At 37.8% G+C, this 10,007-nt stretch overlaps 1 pseudogene; it reads left to right on the top strand.

Moving 5' to 3' along the window:
* The first annotated feature begins 4,287 nt into the window (after positions 1 to 4,287).
* Positions 4,288 to 4,768, top strand: LOC139167391 (peptidyl-prolyl cis-trans isomerase A pseudogene; annotated as a pseudogene).
* Positions 4,769 to 10,007: the final 5,239 nt, after the last annotated feature.

Raw genomic sequence — 10,007 nt, 5'->3', positions numbered from 1 at the left:
CTCTTTCTCTATCTCTCCCCCTCTTGCTCTCTCTCTTTTTCTCACTTTCCCTCTCTTGTTTTCTTTCTCTCACTCTTTCGGGCGAGCGGCGGGCGGGCGAGTGGCGAACTGGCGAGCGGCGAGTGAACGGGCGAGCAGCAGGCGGGCGGCGAGCGGCGAGTGAACGGGCGAGCGGCCGGCAGGCAAGCGGCGAGTGAACGGGCGAGCGGCCGGCGGGCGGGCGAGGGGCGAACGGGCGAGCGACGAGGGCGCGCATGCGCAGATGGTGTTTTTACTTCCGCACCACTATACCGTGGAAAATCGATTATCGTGGGAGGTCTTGGAACGTAACCCCCGCGATAATCGAGGGATCACTGTAGTCTACTTGACCCAAGAGCAATATATCTGTTTACATATTATAGAGTGATTCCAATTTATTTCTTGTAGCTTAGTCTCGGATTCTGCTCGTCATATATCGTCTTACCTTGTCCCACCATCCCACCATTTGTCCCAACTCAGTTTCATTATCCGAATTTATCCTTTTATCCATAATTTCAAATTGAATATGATCCATCATGTACCTATACCAATTTTGCATTGTCCATTTTGTCGCATCCTTCCAACACAAAACTATTACTGCCTGAGCGCTTTCTATTGCTGCTTTTTTTATTTCTCTAAATTCTCCCATCGCATTGCTTTTAACTAGTACTGCCATTTCCTTAGTGATTGTCCATTGTATATTTAGCATTCTATTGATATCCTTTTTCACTTTTTGCCAAAATTCCTGTACTATCGGGCATTCCCAAAACATATGCATAAACACTCCTTTATCTTGACACCCATGCCAACAATTGCCCCTGACATTCTGCTGAAAGTGTGTGAGTTGAACGGCCACACTCCCTTGTTTCTCCCCCTTCTTCTCCTTATTCCACTTGCTAAAAGCATGTTATGAGAAAAGTGAGACCACAAGTTTGAGAATTCCACACTTGAATTCCTGGTACCGTCCTTCAATTTCTTCATTGTGTATGTATTCAACCTATAGACCAGTGTTTCTCAACCTTGGGCGTTTGAAGATGTGTAGACTTTAATTCCCAGAATTCCCCAGCCAGCAACGCTAATAATAATAATAATAATAATAATAATAATAATAATAATAATAATTTATTGGATTTGTATGCCGCCCCCCTCCGCAGACTCGGGGCGGCTAACAACAATAATAAACACAACATGTACAATCCAATAATAAAAACAACTAAAACCCCCTATTATAAAACCAAACATACACACAAATATACCATGCATAACTTGTAATGACCTAGGGGGAAGAGCTATCTCAACTCCCCCGTGCCTGGCAGTATAAATGAGTCTTGAGTAGTTTACGAAAGACAGGGAGGGTGGGGGCAGTTCTAATATCCGGGGGGAGTTGGTTCCAGAGGGCCGGGGCTGCCACAGAGAAGGCTCTTCCCCTGGGGTCCGCCAAACGACATTGTTTAGTCGATGGGACCCGGAGAAGGCCAACTCTGTGGGACCTTATCGGTTGCTGGGATTCATGCGGTAGCAGGCGGTTCTGGAGGTAATCTGGTCCATTGCCATGTAGGGCTTTAAAGGTCATAACCAACACTTTGAATTGTGACCGGAAACTGATCGGCAGCCAATGCAAGCCACGGAGTGTTGAAGAAACGTGAAGTCCACACATCTTCAAATGCCCAGGGTTGAGAAACACTGCTATAAACAGACGGAGAAGATGTGATGGGTTATGCTTTGGATATAATTCTGCTTTCCTTATGGTAAACTACCAAGAACCTATGCATATCATGACATTTGAAACATCTGCCTCAAAATATGTAGTTTATTTAATAGCCTGCGAAATATTTCACATCGGTTTGGGGTTCATCCACTAACAATCCTTATAGTGAGAAGTTCTTGTTGCTACTCCTGTTGACAAGGGCATTGTTCTGGTAGCTTGTCTCCCAGCAGATTTTTTATTTTTTATTTTTCTCCAATACACAATGAGGGTTTTAGTGGGTATATATCTATATACACATAGTAAAATACATGATGAAGGTTATAGAGGAGATACTCATAGTAAAATATATCTAAGAAATAATAGAAAAGAAGATATAGTAATATAACATATCAATGAAAGAATAGAAGAAGAGATATAGGAATAGAAGAAAGGTATAGGAGATATAGGAGATATAGGAGAGCAATAGGACAGGGGACGGAAGGCACTTGTACTCGCCCCTTACTGACCTCTTAGGAATCTGGATAGGTCAACTGTAGATAATCTAAGGGTAAAGTGTTGGGGGTTTGGGGATGACACTATGGAGTCCGGTAATGAGTTCCATGCTTCGACAACTCGGTTACTGAAGTCATATTTTTTAAAGTCAAGTTCGGAGCAGTTAATATTAAGTTTAAATCTGTTGTGTGCTCTTGTGTTGTTGTGGTTGAAGCTGAAGTAGTCGCTGACAGGCAGGACGTTGCAGCATATGATCTTGTGGGCAATACTTAGATCTTGTTTAAGGCGTCTTAGTTCTAAACTTTCTAGGCCCAGGATTGAAAGTCTAGTCTCATAGGGTATTCTATTTCGAGTGGAGGAGTGAAGGGCTCTTCTGGTGAAGTATCTTTGGACATTTTCAAGGGTGTTAATATCTGAGATGCGATATGGGTTCCAAACAGATGAGTTGTATTCGAGGATGGGTCTGGCAAAAGTTTTGTAAGCTCTGGTAAGTAGTGCGAGATTGTCAGAGCAGAAGCTACGTAGGATTAGGTTTACAACTCTTGAAGCCTTCTTGGCTATATTGTTGCAGTGGGCTTTGGCACTTAAATCTTTTGTTATTAGTATACCAAGGTCTTTAATCGAGTGAGGATTATCTGTGATAATTTGATTATTCAGTTCGTATTTGGAGTTCAGATTCTTCTTCCCAATATGTAGGACAGAGTATTTGCTAGTTGAGATTTGGAGTTGCCATGTGTTAGATTGCTTCTTAGCTTTGAGCGTTGTCAGACTTACCCATGACAGATATATAATCACCACCAAAAGTCAAGCTTTGAGCTGTTTGATCTTTTTGACATAGATTGTCTGTTTCCAAGCAGGCTTAATCTTGTCAAGTCTGTTTCAACTCTTGATGGGAATATGGACAAAGTGGACACTTCAGACCTCAAACCTTACTGGCAGAGCTTTAATGTTACCTTCAAACTGTAGGAAACCCTGTTAAGGACTTGGAATGAATGATACATGAAAGGGTAGGTAATGTGCAATTCTCTTGATGCATGTGGCTCCTGAGATCTCTTTTTGTAGCCCTGGAACCTGCCTATTTTCAATATGTAACACAACAACAATCCTAATATATTTTATAGAGCTGCTCCAAAACGGCCAACTTTATATATTTGATTAATCAAAAAGCTTTGTTGCGTTTAAGTTTCCCTTTTCAAATGGCAAATTTTCTAACAGCTTAACATCCCCCATGAAGCTTATGGCCTTTCGAGAGCAATATTCCATTAAAAATATTTTATAAATATGGAAAATGTGTGTGTGTGTACTCAATATTTTATACCTGGAAATTAATATAGAATGGTTTTTAAATTACCTATTGTTTTGCATAAGCACACCAGTAATTAAAAGGTGGAAAAGTAAAATAAGCATAAAGAAGATTAATGCATGTATCGATTTGTGTGTTTATCATATAAAGGCAATGGATAAAGCAATTGTCATAAAACATGTCCACAAACAACACATTACTATTATATAGAACAGCAGTGAAATTATTTAAGAGTAAAAACATTCAAGCAGAACAGCTCATGAAATTAAGCTATATGTCAACAAGTTGAGTGTGGAGATAAGCTGTGAATATTGATTTTAAATATTTTCAGTAGATATTTGCCTTCTATAGACATGGTTTTGTTCTATGAAATTGTTCATAAAGAATTGCTCCTGGCTTTGAAAACATTAATTTGGCATTAATTAATTGATTAAACAAATAAACAAACAAATAAAATTGATTAATAACTGCTTTGTAGTGAACCCCCCCCCCCCCCCCCCCCAATTTCATAACATCCAGTGGAGAAGACTCCTGCAAGTCCTTTGGACTGCAAGGCAAACAAACAAGTCAGTCCTAGAGGAGATCAACCCTGACTGCTCTTTAGAAGACCAGGTCCTCAAGATGAAACTCAAATATTTTGCCTGCTGTGATGCATTCGCTGGTGTGGAGCTGTGATTGCTGGTCCTTGTCTGTTGCTGGTGCCGTGCTTTTTTTAAAAAAATAAAGAAAACTTATATTTCATTCACACAATGCATTTCTCCAAGCTATGCCTAACCCTCTCATATTTTTAGATGTTACTGCCAGTGGACAGCCCCTTTGGGCTGTTTGCAGACACATTCCAAAAACAGCAGAAAATCTCCATGTGTTGAGCATTGGAGAGAAAGGTTTCTGTTACAAGGGATCATGCTTTCAGAGTCATTCCTGAATTTATGTGTTAAAGTGATGACTTTACCTGCTGTAATGGAACATGCGGTAAATCTATTTATGGTGAGAAATTCACCAACAAGGACTTTATCCTCTAGCACACAGGCTCTGGCATTTCATCTATCGCAAATGCTGGTCCCAATACAAATGGTTCTCAGTTCTTCATCTGTTCTGAGAAAACTGAATGGTTGGATGGGAAACTTGTGGTCTATGGCCAAGTCAGAGAGAGAATGGAAGCTGTGAGGAAAATGGAGAACTTTGGCTTAAAGAATGGCAAACCAAGCAAGAAGACCATCATCTCTGATTGCAGAGATATGAAATAACATTCTTAACAAATCAATCCTAACAAATCGATAATTTCTTCTGTAGCTGGTTTTAGTCCCTTTGTATGTAAGTATGTATGTATGTATGTATGTATGTATGTATGTATGTATGTATGTATGTATTTATTTATTTATTTATTTATTTATTTATTTATTTATTTATTTATTTATTTATTCATTGGATTTGTATGCCGCCCCTCTCCGCAGACTCGGGGCGGCTAACAACAGTAACAAAACAGTATAATCCAATACTAAAAACAGTTAAAACCCATTATATAAAAACCAATCATACATACAGAAATACCATGCATAAAATTTTAAGGCCTAGGGGGAAAATGTATCTCAGTTCCCCCATGCCTGGTGGCAGAGGTGGGTTTTAAGCAGCTTACAAAAGGCAAGGAGGGTGGGGGCAATTCTAATCTCTGGGGGGAGTTGTTTCCAGAGGGCCGGGGCTGCCACAGAGAAGGCTCTTCTCCTGGGTCCCGCCAAGCGACATTGTTTGGTTGACGGGATCCGGAGAAGACCCACTCTGTGGGACCTAACTGGTCGCTGGGATTATATATAAAGCAGTTATTAATCATTCACTGAAATAAGATTTCTCAGAATTTTCTCATTTTTCTTATTTTATATATCAAATTTCTATTCCTACCATCATACTTGCATGCCTCTGGGAAGTTTCACAAATGTTAATCCAACTCAGGGTTAAAATTCTTTGCTTGATTCACTCTGTGCCACATTAAGTGTTAACTTGCTTTCAGGAGTGATCTGAAAGTCTCACAGAAGCAATTTGCACACCAATTGTATGGATTGTATGAATGTAGTTCATACAATCATCTGCCACAATGTCCTACCTGTCAATGAATACTTCAGCTTGAACCATAGCAATACACAAGCACACACCAATGAATACTTCAGCTTGAGCTGTAACAATAAACAAGCACACAACAGATTTAAACTCAATGCAAACCACTTGAAACTTAACTGCAGAAAATACGACTTCAGCAACATAATGATCAATGCTGGGAATCCACTAGCTGACTCTGGTTTCTTTCTCAAACCCCAAAAACTTTAACCTTAGACTGTCTTCAGTCAACCTCACCCCATTCCTAAGAAGTCTGTAAGGGGCGCGCATAAGTACACCATTCTGCCTACTATCCCTCTTACTGTCCTATTCTCCAAATTTATCTGTACCTACTTTACCAATACCTGTTATCAGTGTTCCCTCTAAAAATTTTTTGGGGTGGGCGGAAAAGTATAGTGTCTGAGTGGCATTATTTCCTTTCACACTTTTAGGCAGTTTTCTCTCTCTGTGTGTGTGTAGGGTTCGTTATAGTTTTAGCCTAGTCAGTAAGTAGGCTGTGTTACAGCCTGAAGCTCTTTATGAAGCATGTTATGCGTTTAGCTGTCATTTGTGTTGTAATCATATACCCTATTTCCCCCTCAAATAAGAAATCCCCTGATAATAAGTCCAATTGGGTTTTTGAGGGCATGGCAATAAGGCCATGTACTTATGTCATGATTTAGAAAAAAAATTAAGACAGGATCTTATTTTTAGGGAAATACGGTACTACTGATTATAGTTTTTCTGAATTTAACATTTACTTGTTTATAATAATCTTTCACCAATTATTTATACATCTTAGTACAGTAGTCCCTCACCTATCGCTGGTGTTACGTTCCAGACCCGGCCGCGATAGGTGAAATCCGCAATCGACTGATAGTACTTATTTAAGTATTTATATTGTAATTGTTTGGTAAGTTTTCATTGTTTTAAGTGTTTATAAACCCTTCCCACACAGTATTTATTTTAGATACAGTATTTAAATACAGTATTTACAATTTTAGATATATATTTTTTTAAAAACCTGCCGATCGAGTTCGGCGGGCTGTTTAAATCTGCCGGTCGACTTCCTCAGAAACCCGCGAACCAGCGAAGATCCGCGAATGATTTTTCTCATTAATATTTCTTGAAAACCCGCGATGAAGTGAAGCCGCAGTAGGTGAAGCGCGGTATAGCGAGGGACTACTGTAATCTTTTCCCTCTATGTTCTAGCTTTTTTATTTAGCCACTGATAGAACAAATCAATCCCATGTTGAAAAATAGTCTGTTTCTTCCTTGTCTTTTATTTTTAGTGTCAATCTGTCCATTCAGTCTAATATTTTTTAAATTATATTTTCATCTTGATTCATGTTGATTATATTTTTTCCAATATTGGGCAAATTCAATTTTAATATATTTCTAAAGTGAGTGTATAATAGGACATACTAAACTTTCCATACTCGTACCTAGTAATTCTGGTATCCTTCATGGGATTTTTAATAGCACTGGGTGAAATTTTTTCCTCTTAATTGATCACTTCTTTTATAAAGGTCACCTGTTTATTACATTTTACCTCTTCATCTTGATCAAGATTTTCAGTGCGTTTTTTAATGATTATTTCTTTTATAAAAAATCATCTGTTTATTACATTTTACTTCTTCATCTTGGTCAAGATTTTCAGTGTTTCTTTAAAAATGTATGACTTAAAAATCAGTCTATATATGTAAGATAATGTCTGATGATATGGAAATATTCATTTGTACAACCAACTTTTTAAAAAAAGAAGAATCCAACTTTATTATTTATATATGATAAACATAATTAATGGACTTTTCTTATCCTATTTTCCCCACAATATCCTGAGAGGTGAATTGGACCGAGAGAGGGTGACTGGCCCAAAATCACCGAGCCAATTTTCATGAGTACGATATGACCAGAACACATGCTTTCCAAATTTATAGCTTATTATCTTAACTATTAGACCAAACTGAATCTATAGTTGTTAATACTAGAGGCATGCATGAGATTTGGCCAGATCCTGGATATTGAGGTAGAACATAATAATTGTCCTCAATTATTGGGGTCTGAAATTTCTGCTTTCATATTCTGAAATGAAGATATTAAGGTTCTCCTGACAATTTGTCCAGGATTTTACAGAGTATGGTACCAAGAAGAGATAAAACGGTTTCCTCATTTATGTAAAATCTCATAGTGGACTCCACTGGAGTAAGGGTACAAAGGATGAAAAGAATTGGATTCATGCATAGACATGAACACATATGAGGACAGACAGACAGATAGTGGCCCCTGTGCTATGAAGTTTCCATTGGTCTTGAAAAACTACCTATATATCTATATGTGCATACTTGGCATCAAAATACTAATCCTTTGGGGGAGAGGGATAATGGAATTTGATGAGTTTCTTATATTACAGTTCACTTGTTTTTGTTATATTCTAATATGTACTGCATATTATATAATATTTTATTATCTTCTTTGCATAAACGTTCCAAGCCTTCCAACCTGTTTTTGAACAAGTGACCACAAATTACCAGCTACCCTCACTACAAAATTTAACAGGTTGCATACCCCTGTTTGACAGTGATTAATGTTACAATGATAGAATAAGCTGGCATGATTTTACAATATTGAGGGACAAAGAAAATACTATACAATGGAGTTTTGTCCCTCAATCCCCCACCAGTCCAATGATTGAGACCCATTTCTACATCAGCCCTGTTTCCAGAAGGTTCACTTTACTCACCAATTTTTTTCCCTATAAAGCTTGGGTGATGCATCCATAGGCCTAGAACAGGGGTCGGCAACCTTAAACACTCAGAGAGCCATTTGGACCCGTTTCCCTCAGAAAAGAAAACACCGGGAGCCACAAAACTCTTCCCTTGCCTATTTCCTGAGAGGCCACAAAACTAGCATGTAGAGTCTCTTTTCTTCTGAATTTTTTTTCTTGGATTTATCCATGGTTGGCCTGTCGTGGATAAATCCAAGAAAAAGGTCAAAAAGCTTAATAAATTGCACATTGGTTGATGTCGCACATTGGCAGTTATGAGCTACAGAGAGCTTCAGGGAGCTGCAGCAGAGGGATGAAAGAGCCACATGGGGCTCCAGAACCAGAGGTTGCTGACCCCTGGCCTTGAACATTATCAGGAATATATGTTGTCAATAGCTTCAGAGAAATTGGAACGTAGCAGTTAAGCATTTATTTCCTCTACCCTTCTTAAATTAAAGTGGCCCTTCCTGAGAGCACATTGCAAATGAGACAAACTAGGACTTTTGTAACTTACAGTGGCATTATAAGGTGAAGTTTGGTCCTCAAGAAAGTATTATGACTCTAAGAGAGAGTTGAGTGTAAAAGCAGAAGGATTTCATATGTATCTTTTAAACATGCCATTGATAAATTTCCTAATTTTTTTAAAAAGTATATGATTTTAGAGGAAGAAAACTGAATGTGGGAGTGGAGAATGTGTTGACTGGATGTTAAAAATGTTGCCTGCTATATTTTTAGCAACCCCAATTAAATTTATTTTATTTCTCATAGTTCTTCAGATCAAAGGACTAAATGTGAATAGCTGCATGATCTTTGGAGAATAATATACCACTGCTGTTAAATATTTATTAGGATTTTGTTCAAGAACTCAAGACATTTTGCAAAGTACCTCCTCCTTCCATTTTACCCTATAACAATAACTTCTTGATTAAAGTTAGGCTGATGGTCAATGACTGGCCAAAGGTCCTATGCTAAAATTTATTTATTTATTATTTATTTATTAATTTGACTTCTATGCCGCCCACTCCCATGTTACAACAATATAGGGCATGTCACAATATAGGGCATGTTACAAGAATATAAAATACAGTCTAATACAATAATAGAAAAAGTCAACATTAATATTAAAACTAAACATATTAAAATAATAAAACAATAAAATACTGTTCAAAAACCCACAACAATCCAATCAATATATATATATATATATATATATATATATATATGTAGATTGTTCTGAGTTCGGGTTTTGCCCTGTGTAATGTTTTGCATGTCTATGCGACGTTTCGGTGAAATCACATTCACCATCATCAGGCTGGAGTTCCAATCTTTGTGTTTTTGCAAAAACACAAAGATTGGAACTCCAGCCTGATGATGGTGAATGTGATTTCACCGAAACGTCGCATAGACATGCAAAACATTACACAGGGCAAAACCCGAACTCAGAACAATCTACATACATATACCCGTGAAAATTTACGAAAACAAATATATATATATATATATATATATATATATATATATATATATATATATATAGAGAGAGAGAGAGAGAGAGAGATAGATAGATAGATATAGATATAGATATAGATATAGATATATACACACACACACACACACACACACACACCCCT

This window comes from Erythrolamprus reginae, chromosome 4, assembly GCF_031021105.1.
Source record: "Erythrolamprus reginae isolate rEryReg1 chromosome 4, rEryReg1.hap1, whole genome shotgun sequence".
NCBI classification, from domain to species: Eukaryota; Metazoa; Chordata; class Lepidosauria; order Squamata; family Dipsadidae; genus Erythrolamprus; species Erythrolamprus reginae.
This window is presented reverse-complemented; position numbering and strand designations above follow the sequence as displayed.